The following is a 16,721-nucleotide window of genomic DNA, read 5'->3' on the forward strand; positions in this document are numbered from 1 at the left end:
CCTTGTGTGTGGTTGGGTGTACATGTAAAATGAAGTCAAACTGAAAATTTTGAACTTTGACCGTAAAATTCGCCCCTTAACCCGTAAAATGGATTACATATCTGATTTACCTTTAAATCAGATTTTTCGGACTCACACACCTAGAGAGAGAGAGAGAGAGAGAGAGAGAGAGAGCTCAAAGAGAAAACCCAAAGAAAACCTTTCATCACTCACCCCAAGCCTAAGCCGAGCAAGGAGAGGGTATTGTCGGTGATGCCCAAAACCACCCGTTGACACATGGCCCCTCCGTCGTGCGTGCAAGCCACTCCGCCAACCCATCCTTCATCCTCGTCAACCCATCCCTCATCCTTACCGACCCATTCCTTGTCCTCGTCCTTCGTCGACCCACCTCCATCGACCCATCCCTCGTCCTCACCAACCCATCCCTTATCCTCATCGACCCACCTCCGCCGACCCATCTGCCTCCATTCTTTTCCTTCAAGACCCACCTCCTTTCTTTTCCCTCAAGATTTGGGATTTTTTGGGGTTCATATAGTGTGTTTTTATTTTGTTTACATGATTTGGTTGAGGTAGTAAAAATAATTTGTTCTTGGTTGCAATTGATTTGTTTTTGCTTGGATTTGCTTGTATTAGGTAAGGTTTTTGACAATTTTCTGGAAAATGTTTTACATGCAAAACCAAACACTGGAAATACTTTTTCAGGTGTATTTTATAGGACACAATCAAACAGAAAAAAAATGTTTTCCTTTTCGTAAACTATTTTCCCCTGAAATTATTTTACACTCAAAAACTCATTTACATGGAGCCAAACGCAACCTTAGTTTCTTTTTTTAATTAACGATTTTTAGTTTTTTTTTTAAATTAATAAATTTAAATAAATAAATAAATAATCCAAAACAACGTAGTTTTGGTTAGATGATGGTAGCACTTAACAAAAGCTTAGCGGAGGACTAAATTGACTATATTTGAAACTTAAAAGACTGAAATGACAAAATTGAAAGTTAGAGGACTAAAATGACAAAATGTGAAACTTAGAGGGTTAGATTTGTGTTTTGGTCTTTTTTTTTTAGTCCTTATATCTAGTCTTGTTAACTTTTATCATACATGTTTAACTAGGTGACACTATCTTTAGCATTAATAAATTTGACATGTATGACATGGTTCAATTACACACACACGAACACACACACACACACACACACATAAAGAATAAAAGGCAGCATAAGGTGAACTAGTCACATGAAAATATTGGTCACATGCATTGTATAAAATTTATTTTTTAAAGTTTAAGAAATTTTTTTACTGTTTCCAATAGTTTAGAGATTAAAAAGCTCTTTATAAAGTTTAATGACAAACGTTGCAACTTTTTCATTTGTTTAGATTTTTTTTAAAAAGCGACAATTTTAAAGTTTAGGAATTAAAAATGAACTTCATGCAAATTTTAGGGGCGAAAAAAAGTTGCTTATTTAAAAACTTTTTATTTATGTATGAATTTTTTAAAATATTGAAACTTTGATATAACACGAAAGGAGAAACCTTGAGCTTCAAAATGATACATCTTGGTAAGTTGGTAACGTTGAATGCACAACATAATTTAAAATCCTTTTCATAACTTGCTAAACAATTGGCAACATGAGTTGGATTAGGGATGATTTGTCCCATCTTCAGAGAAAACTAGTTTGGGGAGAGAATAGGGCAGGTCATGGTGCATAAGGGATGAGAATGGGACGGGGCAGGGTTGAAGGAGGTCTTTGCCCCCGCCCCACATGATTTTGTTTTACCCTAACTTTGCCTCGCCCCGCATGATTAGAAAAATTTTCTTACCCCATTTCCACCCCTTGGGGCCCTGTGAAGGCCCGCCCTATCCTATAAAACTCTAACTCTTGTTAATTTGCTCCATAACTATCGTAATTTTTTTAAAAATAAAAACTGTTTCATTAATAAAAATATACTTGAAATTACAACTAAATTTATTCCATAAAATCAAATTAATCTATATATATATATATAATTTAAAGCGTAACATTTATTGTTGCTAGGCTTCAGTTAAGCCACATCAGTGTCCATGTCATTAGCTTTATTCTTTCCAATTTTCTTATATTGTTTTTATCATTTTTTTTTAATATTTACACTTTTCCAAATTTTCTTCCTACCTTACATTTTCATCTCCCCACTACTTCTCCAACATTTCTCCCTCCCTAACCTTTTCATCTCCCCACTACCTCTATATTAATATCATTCTTCGTCTTTCCCTTTATCTTCCTCTTTTTTTTTTTTTTTTTTTTGGTCTCTTCTTTTTCATACACTCTTACTATAAATTTGTCACTATCTATTCCATTCTATGCATAGTTTTCCCTCACAATAAAAAATGTTGTTTCTCTCTCTCTCAATTTTTTGGTGGATTTATTTTATTTTATTTTTCTTGCATCTCTACTTTAAGTTGATAATTTTTTTTATATTCTTTAAATCTTTACTTTGGATTAATGCGATTTAGTTTTATTTTTTAAATAGTTTTATTTTTGTTCTCTTTGATTGTTAAATTTTATCTTATTGCGTTATAAAGCATTAAATATAACATGTAAAAATATAATATTATTCTATTACATAGCATGATTTGGATAATTTGGTATTTATTGTAATTGGTATTTATTCTATTACATACCATGATTTTTTATAGTGCTCAATTTAGATGTTAAACTATGATACTTTACTAATTTTTGTTTATTTTATAATCCTTCATGTGGTGGACAAAGTACTCTATAATGCCATTTACTTAGAGAAAAGTAAATGTTAGGCAAACGAAAATAATTAGATGGGTGACAAATTTTAGCTTTTGCAATTTTATTTTATTTATTATTATTATTTTATAACAATGCATATATAGCAATTTAATTCTTAGATTTTGCTAATAATTGTTTACTTGATAATATGTTTTGGGTGGACGAAATTACAATTTTTGCAAAGAAAATAACCTTAATAGATTATCAACAACAAATTGTTTTCCTTATTGGTCCAATTAATCATTGTTAAGTTTTATTAATTTTCTTAATTACATTTTTCGGTGTTTTGGATTGTAGGCAGAAAAAATAAGGTTTGAGAAAGTTTGTTTAAAACTAAAAGAATAATTTCCAAATTTTATATTCTTTTTAATGATTCACAAAATGATATAAATAACTTTTATTAAAAAATGAATATTTTTGTTATCTTGCTTTTTGAATTTCTGTGAAAAATTGTATTGTTTTCATTTTGCTAGGACAAAATTTATATTTATGATTGTTTCTATATTACATATATGATTGTTCCTATAATAAATAAAAATATGATTATGAAATAAATTACTCTTTATTAAATTAGTTTAAATTGTAAATTTTTTTTAATAAAACCACCATAACAATAATTATTACGCGCAACACGCGGGTTCACTGCTAATTTTTGGTAAAAACGAAATAATATTATCCAAGTATTTAACAAGACAATATTAGTATAATACATAACAAAATAGAAGCAGAAAGCCAATTGAGTAGAATAAAATAAGCTGATATTGATATATTTGTTTAAATAGTAGGATTCTAGGATATGAAAAACTTACAATTATAACCCTTATCAGCGGGGGTAGAGCAAGGTGAGTTTAATAAGTCCAAACTCATCACCATCTCGCCTCGTGATGCGAGGCTAAAATCTTACTCTATCCCTGTCCTACCACCTTTACAGGATGAGAAAAACTGGTGTAGAGAGAAACAGAGAGGGTGGATCAAGCGGAACAAGGGAAAATCGCCATCCTTAGATGCAACACTTGGTTGGAGGTATTTTTCTTTTTATCTTTAATAAGTTAGCTTTAAAATTAATGAGATATGCTTTTAAGTCTTTTTTTGTTGTTGAGAATACTAAGTAATTTTAACACGAACAAAGTTTCTCTCCAAATTAGTTTGGAGAGTAACTCTTCAAACTTCTCATATATTTCTTTTTTCGGTGTGAATTTTGAGAATCTAACCGTGAATTTCATGTTCCTTATGTTCTTAACATACGTATCAAATTTTGTTCAAAGTGGATGTTATTTACTATTTGATCAATTAACTTATTTTTTATATACAATTTTAGATCACAAAAACTTGAAATTATAACATTTATTTGATGACATAGCAATTGATCTTTGATCTTCTTAAAATTTTGTAAGCATTAAGAATGTAATAAGAACATGCAATCTAACGGTTAGATTTTCAAAATTCACACTCAATATAAAGATATATGATGAATTTGGAGAGAAATTTTGTTTTTTTTAACACACACGTGAGGAGATGGGAGAATGTCTGAACCCACTACCAAGGGAAAAGAAAGCTAGCAAGTACTACATCTTGTAGTCTGATTAGGACATCGTTTTGTTGTATCTGAATCAATCTAGTACCCCCAAAGTGTTTAGAGTATTCTTCGATCTGTGTCTCTAACCCATTACCCTTTCTTTCTCTCTAAAATGAGAGAACTGCCGATTCTCCGACGGAGGAATAACCATCTTCCGTACGATATCATACTGAACATCATGGAAAGGCTACCGGTGAAATTGGTGATGAGATTAAGGTGTGTGTCCAAATCCATGGACTCCTCAATCACTAGTCACAATTTCATCTCCACCCACCTTAATAACATCAACAATGATCATGATCATGACAATGGTTATGTCAGACACATGCCCTTAAGGGGAACAGACACATCAGTCTGTATGGTTGCTTTCAATCGCACATTTGATAGGATTTCCGAGATTAGAATTCCCTTTGATTTTGATTTTAAGCGTGCCCAAAAAGTGGGTTCGTACAATGGCTTTATTGTGTTTATCCATTTTGGAGGGTGGTGTTATATATTTGTGGAACCCTAGCATTAGAAAATTCAAGAGGTTGCTCGATACTTGCTTAGGAAAGTTGGAGTATGTTAGACTAGGATTTGGCTATCATTCCGAGAATGATGACTACAAGGTTGTCAGGATTTCATCTTTCCCTTTGTCTCGTCATGAGATTGAGGTGTACACATTAAGTTCAGATTCATGGAGAAGGGTTGGAAACTCGTCGAAAGAAAATTTTATCTTCTGCAATAAGAATCTTCTTGTGCCAGCCCCATTGGTTAGTGGAGCTTTGCACTGGATGGCATTTGTGGTAGAAGGACAAGCGATTGGTCCGAGAAGGTCTATGTTTGAAATGTGTGGGCCTTTTTTTATTATTTTTTTTTACAAGTGTCAGGCTGGGCCGCCCGCTGCCACACTTGGCCCAAGATTTTCTTTTGAGTTGAGGAGTTGGGACCGGTCCAAGAACAAACCTTCCTGGTCTGGCTTGTGCACAAACAATGCCTTTTGGTGATCAGATCTTTACGGCAGACAGAACTGTCACATTAGCTACAGCAGACAGATATGATAAAAGAGAATAGAAAATAATAGAGATTTAAGCAACGTAGTCACTGCTCCGGGTGGCCATTTTACAATATAATATCAGAATAATGAATGTTAGATGGAGAGTCAGGAGCATATTAAACAAACAATCGTTAGCCTGCCGCGATGGGCTGTTTTACAGAGTTTGCGTCAGGAAAGGGAACCACTCCCTCAGCGCGACTAATTTCTCTGAGGGAAAATTAGCTGCTTTGAAGGGACGGACCTAAGTAACTTTGGGTTGAATGAGATTTCTATTTGGTTAACAGAGAGCATGAGTTGGAAGGGGAGAGGGGATTAATCCATTCGGTGCATGCCATTCACTCTGTTTCTTTCTTGCTTCTATTTTCTTTTTCTTTATCCCCTCCTTTCCTTTCGTTTTTTTTTTACTTTTTTTTTTTGTCCGTTCTCTCTTTTCTCCCCTGCGTTTCTTATTCCCCTATTTTCTATGATTCTTATTTCTTTTCTTTTTACAGAGGTTCCCTCTCTACTGCTCTATCCCCCCTCTCTGATCGTTCACTGTAGGACTCCTTATAAAGGGCCAGCTGTGCCTGGTCTTTTACCATTTTAGCCCTTAATCGTTTTTGTCTAGCATGGGCTCCTTTGCCGACCGTCACTGATTGGTTAGTCACCCAGCCAGTGCCACCCTGCCTCAGTCAGAGAAGGCCTTTTTGTCTTGCTCACTCCCTGCGGCATTCCTACCTACCACGGAGTGAATACTCCCCTTGCCTTTACCCCTACGGCATGCACCTGGTGGTTCCCACTCAACCTTGCCTCTTTTGGTTCGCATGCCTTCCCAGCAGGACATTGCTTTCAAAAGGGCTTGAGCTAGAAACACAAAAATGGGTTTTTCTCCCTCCCCACCGCCAGACCATACCCCCCTTACCCTTGACCCATGACCTCACCATTTCCTGTATTGGCTGGGTACAAGTTGGTGGTGCTTGGGCTTTATGCGTGCCTTACCTCTGTGTTTGTTCAAATCCTGCCTGCTGCTCATCTGTCTGTTGTGGTCTGAACGTCAAACTGCCCAGCCTGCTGCTCGTTTTGGCTTCTTTTGGCGTGGGCTATTTCGCCTGACTTTTCCTTTATGGCTTGCCTCTTCTGAGGATTGGGCCATGCTTGTTCGTGGGCCGTTCCAAGCCTTTATTCCCGACCCCTATTACTTGCTTCCTGCCACACAATTCTGTCATGCCCGCCATGAGGCCTTCTTGACCCCAAGCCTGCTGGGCCACTTTGGACCTTTTTTGTTCATTCTGTCTCCGAAGGCCCAATGATCCCACTGGACCCTCTTGCTACTTGCGGGCTCCTATTGTCCCACCTACTTCCATTTGGGCGTCCTTGGCCCACTTACTCTCTCGGGCGTCCTCGGCCCTTTTTCAATTCTACGTCTCCTATGGGCTTCTACTATCTTTTTGGGCTTCCTCGGCCCAAGCATTTCTCACTTTTCCCTTGGGGCTCATGGATTTTCTACAGTCCCTTACTTTCTTTACTTGCATTACTTTGGGCCTGCCATAGAGGCTATGACCCATTCTCTCTTTTCCACATCTATACAGCCCATGGGTTTGCGATTACTTTCTTTCGTGCCTTTTTTTGGGCCTACTTACTTCCTCAGGATCCATTTATTTGTTTGTTAGACCCACTATTCGTTGTTCTGCCACTCGCTTAATGGTACTTCCACAATACTTTCTTTAGCCCATGACTTGGGCCTTCTTCTCTTCTGGGCTTGCAAAAAATAAGCGTCTACAATGTCAATACGGAGACATTCAGAAAGCTAGCACTGCCCAGTTATACTGGTAGTTCCTACTTTATTGCATTATTCAAAGGGAAACTGGCTTTCACTATACATGACAGATATGGCAGCCATTACTCCATATGGGTGATGAAGGAGTATGGTGTGGTTGAGTCTTGGAATAAACTTTTTGTTGTACCATATGAAAGACTCGAAAGAGTAGCTATTTGCCTTGCCTTTACCGAGTATGGTTTAAATCAGGTTTCCTACAACTACATCATTGATATACTAAATAATCAGGGATTTAAGTTTGTATTGATTGACATAGAAACTCTACATGAGAAGAAGGATCCTAATATCCAATGTCCTTCGTATGTAGCTACTTTCATGGAGAGCCTTGTTTTACTTGATGGAGCAAAAGTGGTGTCTTACTAAACAGAATGAAGTCATTAGTGGTATGGATGAAGTGAAACCCTTGTTATTCATTTCCCTTTAGATCAGTAGTAGGTATGACAGTATTGGAAAAAGCTTCATTTTTATCCTAGGTTTACATTATCCTTTTGTGGCTCTATTACATATTAGTATTTGAATATGGATGGTTGTTGTGTACATTTAACCTTAATATTGACGAAGCTAGATTATTGACAGGGAATTGGTTTCATTATATTTGATCTTGCTATATCATTCTATCTCTTTTTCTTTTGATAGGTAATAACAAACTTTATTGATAATAAAAGTACAATGAATTTATAATAATAAACTCACTACACTGAAAAGAATACAAACCAATCAAAAAGAAAGACTAACAAAATTAAGGAATTCAAACAAAGAGTGACAATGTGTAAACCTCCAAAAACGGGACCACTCAAAAAAAGTCTTAAGTAACAAAGACTTCACACAGTCTACAAGTCTCTCAGTTTCCTCAACAGTTCGGGCATTGCGCTCCTTCCAAATTAACCACATAAGACACGCTGGAACCATATTCCACACATCTGAAGTGTGACTCCCCAACCAATTCCACCATGCAGACAGAAGAGAAACAACATTGTTGGGTATCACCCACTGAACCCCAAACAAATGAAGGACTGCACTCCACAAGGTATGAGCATACTTACAATAGATCAATAAGTGATCCACAGTTTCCTTTTCACATCGACAAAGGCAGCACCAATTAACAAGAGGTAAATTCTTCTTAATGAGGTTGTCTATAGTAAGAATTCCACCCCTAGCAGCTGTCCATAAGAAGAAAGCCACCCTTTTAGGTATCTTAACACACCAAATGCTCTTCCAAGGAAAAGACACCAACGGGGCTGCTAGCAATGAAAAATAGAAGGAACACACATCAAAAACCCCACTACAATTGAATTGCCATATCATGGTATTATCACCCCCTCTAGGTAACTTGGATGAGATATGTGCAAAAATCATAAAAGATCCTTGTCTCCCAATCTTGAAAAGCACGATGGAAGCGTAAGTTCCAGCTTCTACCACCCCCATCCGGTGCAAACTCAACCAAATCAGAAATCATAGCTGCCTTATCCACAACAATAGCAAACATTGCCCGATATAAATCTTTCAAGGTAGTAGGGCTACTCCAAGGGTCATACCAGAATCTGATATGGAAATCCTTACCCGCCGCATACAACACATGACCAAAGAAGCTCTCAACCCCCTTCCTAATGTTCTTCCACCTACCACATCCATGCGTCCCTCTAACAACTCTAGTACACCATCCCCCACTGGCCTCCCCATATTTGGAAGCTATAACCTGCCTCCATAAACGTGTGACCTCATTCCCAAATTGCCATAGCCACTTCCCAAGCAAAGCTTGGTTAAATAGCCCAATCTTCCAGAACCCCAAGCCACCTGCCTCCATTGGCCACACAACTTTCTCCCAAGCAACAAGTGAGAATTTAAAAACATCATTAGATCTCCCCCAAAGGAAATTCCTCTAAATCCTCTCTAATCTATCCGCCACATGTTGTGGAATAGTGAACAAAGATAAAAAAAAATAAGTAGGGAGACTTGATAAGGTACTCTTCAATAAAGTAAGTCTACCTCCTTTTGACAAATATAACTAGGAGTGTTCACAAAACCACATAAACTGCACAAACTGCAAAAACCGCACCAAAATTGCCCGCAAAATGGCATAACCGCACCGTACCGCAAGTAATAGTGCACCACACCACACCACACCGCATGGTGTAGTGTGGTTTGCGGTTTTACAATAAGAAAACTGCACAAACTGCACCGCACCGCACCCTCTCTATATATTAATATATTTAATTATTTTTAATATTAAATATATTATTAATAGTTTAATAACCCTAGTTTTCAAAAAAAAAAAAAAAAAAGTTTGATAACCCTAGCAAGTGTTGATCAGGAAAGCCAGCCCAAAATAAAGAAAAACTAGCTTAATAGTTTAAAACTTGGACCAAAACAAAGGGAAAAATTAGTTTTGGGCTAGGTAGAAAAAACCCAAAATTTGAAAAGTATACCAACTTCAAATCATTCAAACTGCATCTTATGCACCACACCGTATATGTGACCGCAAAAATAAGGTGCGGTGCGGTTATGGTTTTGGCTGAACTTTGAACTGCACCGCACCTCACATGTGACTACAAAGAGAAGGTGTGGTGCAGTTATGGTTTTAGCTAAACTGCACCGCAAAATGCAGTGCTAAAAATGGCTTAAAACCGCACCGCACTGCACTGGGAACACCCTGCTTCCAACTTGCGAGCTTCTTTTCCATCTGTTCAATGATAGGGTTCCATATTGAGGAATCCTTATAGTGTGCCCCCAAAGGCATACCCAAGTAAGACATGGGTAAACAACCTACCTTACAACATAAAACACGAGCTAAGGCATCCAAATTCCCAACCTCACCAACTGGCACAATCTCACTCTTACCAACATTTACTTTCAATCTTGTGATAGCTTCAAAGAAAATTAGGACCATACAAATATATAATAATTGTTCTCCGGATGCATCACAAAAGAGAATAGTATCATCAGCAAACAAAAGGTGAGAGATATATCTAGATAAGAAGTTCTGTAATCTCTAAAGCTGAGAATGTTGAAAAGGAGCAGCCATGTGCTTGTCTAGTGAGCATGTTACCATTCCAAAATCGTGTTCTTACTTTCCTGAATTTAGTTACTTGGTCTTTGTTGGTTTGTGCGCTATAAGAAGCTTATTTGTTTGACAGAGAATTGGTTCCAACATATGTGATTTTGCTATGTCATTCTATCTTTGGCCTTTGAGAGTTGTATCTAGATAAGAATGCTATTGTCTCATGCTTAGCTGGGTTCAATTTCATGTTTATTGTCAAGGGATGTGGATTAACAAGTATAGGTGCTTAAATAATGTGTTTCTTTTAGTACTGTTGTGTTCTTTCTCCTAAACAAACATGCTTTGGTTTATACTACTAAGGAATTTAAAAAAAATATACGTTGAAAGGTGAGTTGAACATAATAGACCAAAGAGAGGGGATGGTGCCAAAGCAAATTATGCTCTTGAACCTAGGAGAAGAGAATGGTGGTTCGCTTGAATGTATGATAAGAGCATTGTAGCTCCTGCTAGTTTTCAGAAAGAGAGAAATTACAGCCCTATAGAACACCATGTTATAATTTAATTGTGCTTTATATTCTTGAAACAGGTTATCAAACATGGGAATGCTTCAGCCTTTCATTTGACTATAGTTGGAGAACAGTTTATTAGAACTTACTGCAGAGAATGCTAACTTTATTAGGACCATTACATATTGGTATCCTGAATATCGGTTAGACTTCACTAATAAAATGGCAACTCTGCTAATAAAATTCTATAATTTATAAACTTTAGGGTGCTAATTAGCAGAATTAAAATTTTATTCATTGCATTACTTTCTGTACTTACTAGTGCATTACTTTCTGTACTTACTAAAGCGGGACATTGGTATTTACCTTCTTTGATTTAGCAAAAACCAATTTCCCTCTCCAATTTCTGAAAAACACATAAATAGAGGAAAAACTCAGCTCAACTGTAGCATCACAATTAAGTTTGAAGGAGTTGTGACTTGGTTTTGACCACCTGCTGGGACTTCTAAAAGAACCCCTAGCCTGACTTGAATATATCATCCGCCAATACTCTTGAACCAGCTTGTGAAAGCTTCTAATCATCCAAACCTCCAATGACACCAATCCCTCATGAAAAACTTTGTTTCTCCACATCCATATACATAGATAGAGGAAAAACACATAAACAGAGGAAAAACTCAGCTCAACTGTAGCATCACAATTAAGTTTGAAGGAGTTGTGACTTGGTTTTGACCACCTGCTGGGACTTCTAAAAGAACCCCTAGCCTGACTTGAATATATCATCCGCCAATGCTCTTGAACCAGCTTGTGAAAGCTTCTAATCATCCAAACCTCCAATGACACCAATCCCTCATGAAAAACTTCGTTTCTCTACATCCATATACGGTCAAGATTTAAGGCCCCAAACAAAAGAAACTTATCTTAATTTTTGTCATCTAATTGGAATACATTTGGTGGGTCAAGTAGCATTTCAATCAACTGGGATGTAGAGAATAATTGAAGACTGTCCAATCTAATACTCCATAGACTTTCAAACCAAATTGCCCTGGAAGGATGATATTGAGTGAATAAATGCAAAGTCGACTCAGAATCAAAGCCACAAAAAGGACAATTTAGATCAAGATTATCAAAATTCCTGCTACTTTGATCTGTGGTTGGAAGCAAGTTTGATGCAATCCTACACAAGTGCATTTTAAGTCTATGATGAAGCTGTCTTCCAAATCTTGCCTTTTAAAGTGTCCCGCTATTTTGTCCGTCACTCTCCGCTATTAGATTGTATGCTGTTTTCATTGAAAATTTGACCATTCACTGAATTTACCCATGCCCATCTCTACGTTTGGCTACTATTACACATTGGAATTTTTATGATTGCTTTTATTGAGTCTTGATCAAATAATTGATGTAGCTTTGGCACATTCCAACCTGTTTTCAATTGATTCATTAATTGAGAGACCACCAAGCAAGAATCACCTTGTTTGGAGGCTGGACTGGGAGAGAAGTCAGGTAGCCAAGGATCCTCCCATACTAGGCGGAGGGAGGGGGGGGCGAGGGGGGGCAGGTGGCCCCCCGGAAATTTCAATTTTTTTTACTAGGAAATACCATATTTGCCCCCCCCCTCCTACCCAAAAAAAAAAAAAAAAAAAAAAAGCTAGAAAGGAAAAGTAACGTGACTTAATTGAGTTCTTTTTTTTTTTTGACAGAAGTGAAAAAACCTTTCCTGCTTTCCTAGTAGTAGTAGACTTCTACCCCTAGAAGTAGTACAATTCTAATGATCTCTATAACAACTTTGCTACACCTACCCGGATTAGAAGTCAGTAGAACTTTGAAAAAAAAAAAGTATATATAATGCAAATAAGGCACGCCTCCCATCACAACGAAAAAATTTCTTTTCAATCCAATTTCTTTCTTTGGATCTCAGAGTTGCTGTGCAGTTTTTAAAAGCATTCAAGTTGGGTTTTTAAGTTACATTCAAATATTTATAGGTATGCATACTCTTAATACTTTTGCTTTGATTTATTTATTTATTTTTTTTTAAAGAATCAAATTATATGTTTAAACTGTTTATATTTAGATGGATCTCTTAATTTGACTATTCTTAACCATAAATTTATAATTCAAATTATATGTTTAAACTATTTGTATTTATAATGATCTCCTCATTTGATTATTCTTAATCATAGATTGTAATTTTTTTTTCTTTATTTTAATGATATGACATATATATTTGTAGTTAATTGAGATTATGGAGAATCTTGATCATAATAATGAGTCCGGATCAAATCCTAAACGAACTCGTATCGAAGTGGATGTTGCAAATCTTCCCACGGATCCTGGTTTAAGAATAAAAATTTGTAACTATCATTCTAATGAAAAAGATCAAATTAGAAGGCATTATCTACAAAATAAACCTTGTCAACCAGTTGATCATGATTTTCCACAAAGTCAATTTGGCAAAACAAAGCGTCGATTTAATCCAGTGTGGTTCAAAGACTATCCTAGTTGGTTGGAATATAGCATTACGAAAGATGCTGCATATTGTCTATTTTGTTATCTATTTCGACCTGATACTGGTGATCAAGGAGGGAGAGACTCATTTGTTACTGAAGGATTCAGAAATTGAAAAAAGAAGGAGAAATTACAGAATCACGTTGGGGACCACAACAGTGCACATAATATAGCTCAAAGAAAATGTGAAGCTTTGTTAAACCAGAGACAAAGTATTCAAACAGTTATAAACAAGCAATCGGATGTCGAGAAAAGGGAATATCGAACTCGTTTGAATGCATCAGTGGATTGTATTTGTTTTCTACTACGGCAAGGATTAGCATTTCGTGGCCATGATGAATCTAAAGACTCCAATAATCAAGGAAATTTTCTTGAATTATTATGGTTTCTTGCAAATCACAATGAAGAAATTGATAAGGCAGTCCTCGAAAATGCTCCTGAAAATCATCAAATGACCTCTCCTGATATCCAAAAAGAAATAGCAAATGTTGCAGCCGTTGAGACAATAAATGCTATTATTAAAGATATTGGAGACTCATTATTTGCTATTATAGTTGATGAATCACGTGATATGTCTACTAAAGAACAAATGGCGATTGCTTTGCGCTATGTGGACAAACTGGGACATGTGAATGAGCGCTTTTTAGGCATTACACATGTTAATAATACATCAGCAGTGACACTAAAGAGTGCAATTGAGGAGGTATTTAATAAACATAGCTTAAGCATTAGTAGATTGCGGGGACAAGGCTACGACGGGGCAAACAACATGCGAGGTGAGTTAAATGGACTAAAAACTCTTATTTTGAAAGATAATCCTTCTGCCTATTATGTCCATTGTTTTGCACATCAGCTTCAACTAACATTAGTTGCAGTAGCAAAAAATCACATCCAGATTGCAACCTTTTTTAACTTGGTTGCAAAGGTATTCAATATTGTTGGAGCATCATGCAAACGTCATGATATTCTTCGTGAAAAACGTAATGCTGAAGTTATAGAAGCACTAAAAAATAATGAAATTTCAACTGGTCGTGGCTTGAATCAAGAAATGAGTCTAAAAAGACCTGGAGATACACGTTGGAGTTCTCATTATGGTGCACTTGTTAATATTATTCACATGTTTTCTTCTGTAATTGATGTGATTGAAACTATTATAGAAGATGGTTTAGATTCTGATCAGAGAGCAGAAGCAAATATCTTAATTGGTTTACTCCAAACATTTGAATTCGTGTTTGATTTACATTTGATGAGAGGTGTGCTTGGCATAAGTAATGAATTGTCACAGGCATTACAACGAAAAGATCAAGATATTGTGAATGCTATGAAGTTGGTTGACATTTCAAAGAAACGTTTACAGGTCATGAGAGATGATGGGTGGAACTCTTTGCTAGAGGAGGTTTCTGCATTTTGTGCAAAAAATAATATTGATGTTCCTGATATGGATGATTTTTATCAACCTCGGCCACGACGAAAAGCTCAAAACATGAAAAATTCACATCATTATCAAGTGGAGCTTTTTTATACTGTTATAGATATGCAACTTCAGGAACTCAATAGTCGTTTTGAAAATTCTGAATTATTACTTTGTGTTGCATGTTTGAACCCAGATAACTTATTTTCAGCATTCAACAAGGAGAAATTAATTCGGCTTGCTCGGTTTTATCCAAGTGATTTTTCAACGGTTCAAGTTTCTTTCTTGGATAACCAACTTGAGACATACATCCATGACATGCGGTCCTGCGAAGAGTTTTCAGCACTTAAAGGAATTGGACGACTTGCTTTGAAAAGATGGTAGAAATGAAAAAGAATGTTTCATATCCATTGGTTTACTCATTAGTGACTTTGGCATTGATCTTACCAGTTGCAACAGCTACTGTTGAAAGAGCTTTTTCAGCAATGAACATAATTAAAAATCGATTACGCAATCGAATAGGAGATCAGTGGATGAATGATTGCTTAGTCACATATATTGAGAAAGATGTATTCAAGACTATTGAGTGTGAAGAAATTATGCAGCGGTTTCAAAATATGAAAAATCGTCGAGGGCAATTGAGTAAAATAAGCTAGGTGTGAAAAAATAAATTAAAGTTTACATTTTATGTTAGATTCTATATGACAATTACATTATCATATAGTTGTTTACTTATTTTGTTATTAATATTGATTAATTTTTTTAGATTAATTTTTTACTTCCAATCTTGTCTTTTAATCTTGCCCCCCCTGGCCTAAATTCCTGGCTCCGCCACTACTAGAATAGACTCACCTAAACCCACCAATTCACCTGCAACTTTTTGTAACAGAGTCCTAACTTCCTGTATGCTTCTTCCAAATCCATGAGGCTTTGGTTGTCTGAGGTGCTGTAAGCTAACCTGTTCTTAGGGATGGAGCTAGACTCTTGAGTTAGGGGGGAGGGGGGAAGAAGATATGAACAAATTAATTCATCAAAATTCGAATTAGCACCCATGAAGTTTTAACAAAACTATCAACATATGAAAAGATTAAAAAAAAAAAACAAAATTGTTTCTTAAAACATTGCAACACTAATTATTATTGTTAAAGTAAAATAATTATTATCTATCAAAAGGAAACTTGGCATTATTTTAAATCTTATAAATTATCTATGATTGATTCGTACTAAATGTTGTGGCAATACTAATTATTATTGTTAAGTAAAATAAATAAAAAATGTGAGGAAAAATCACAAATAAACAAACAAAGATGGTAAACTAAAATACTAATTTGTTATTAAGATTGTTGCTAATATCAATTATTTATGCCTGGTAATACTCTCACCTTGTTACAAGCATAAAACTCACTACAACAAGATTAGTTATCTGCATAATTGTTGCATAAATGGAAAGTTGGCCTTCAGTAGATCGACTAGTAGCACTGGAAACTAAAATTTTATTTAATTCAATGTATAGCTGTCAGTTAGTGATGGGCTCTACTCTAATTGGTGGAATTTCATTGGTTTCTATTTGAATTTTGCACTCTTTCTTGTGTTTAAGGCACTGTTCCTCTTGTATATAAACAAACAAGAACTGTATCTTTTTGGATTAACAAGAAATCATTCTCTCTCAATCTCTAATCCTTTCACTAAATTTAATACACCCCTCTTTCTATCAGCTTAGATACTCTCTCTTCGACTTAAACAGGATTCGGGTTTCTGATGAAGCCTAGATAACATAAAGAGGTTATAAACCTCATTAGACTCATTGCACGGGCTTTGAGCGTGGAATAAGGCTTTTTATTTTATTTTATTTTATTTTTAACAAAAAGCTCATACTAAAAATCCCAGAATATTTACTTGTCAATTAAACCTCTGTCACTCACTGAAAATAAATGCATGGTTATGAGAGTGTAATATTTAGAAGCAGGTACCTGACAACAATCCCTATATTCCTCTGGAAGCTCCTCGGCAGCCAACAATGCGTCAAGCATGCCAAAGTAAACCTGAGTTGGCATTTTGGTTATAAGAAACTTAAAAAGAAAAAGAAAAAAAAG

The 16,721-nt window shown here is 35.9% G+C and overlaps 2 pseudogenes; both read left to right on the top strand.

Moving 5' to 3' along the window:
- Positions 1-660: 660 nt before the first annotated feature.
- LOC142616490 (F-box/kelch-repeat protein At3g06240-like) lies at positions 661-7,571 on the top strand (annotated as a pseudogene).
- A 5,383-nt stretch (positions 7,572-12,954) lies between these two features.
- LOC142616491 (uncharacterized) lies at positions 12,955-15,284 on the top strand (annotated as a pseudogene).
- Positions 15,285-16,721: the final 1,437 nt, after the last annotated feature.

Source organism: Castanea sativa, chromosome 11, assembly GCF_040712315.1.
Source record: "Castanea sativa cultivar Marrone di Chiusa Pesio chromosome 11, ASM4071231v1".
NCBI lineage: Eukaryota > Viridiplantae > Streptophyta > Magnoliopsida > Fagales > Fagaceae > Castanea > Castanea sativa.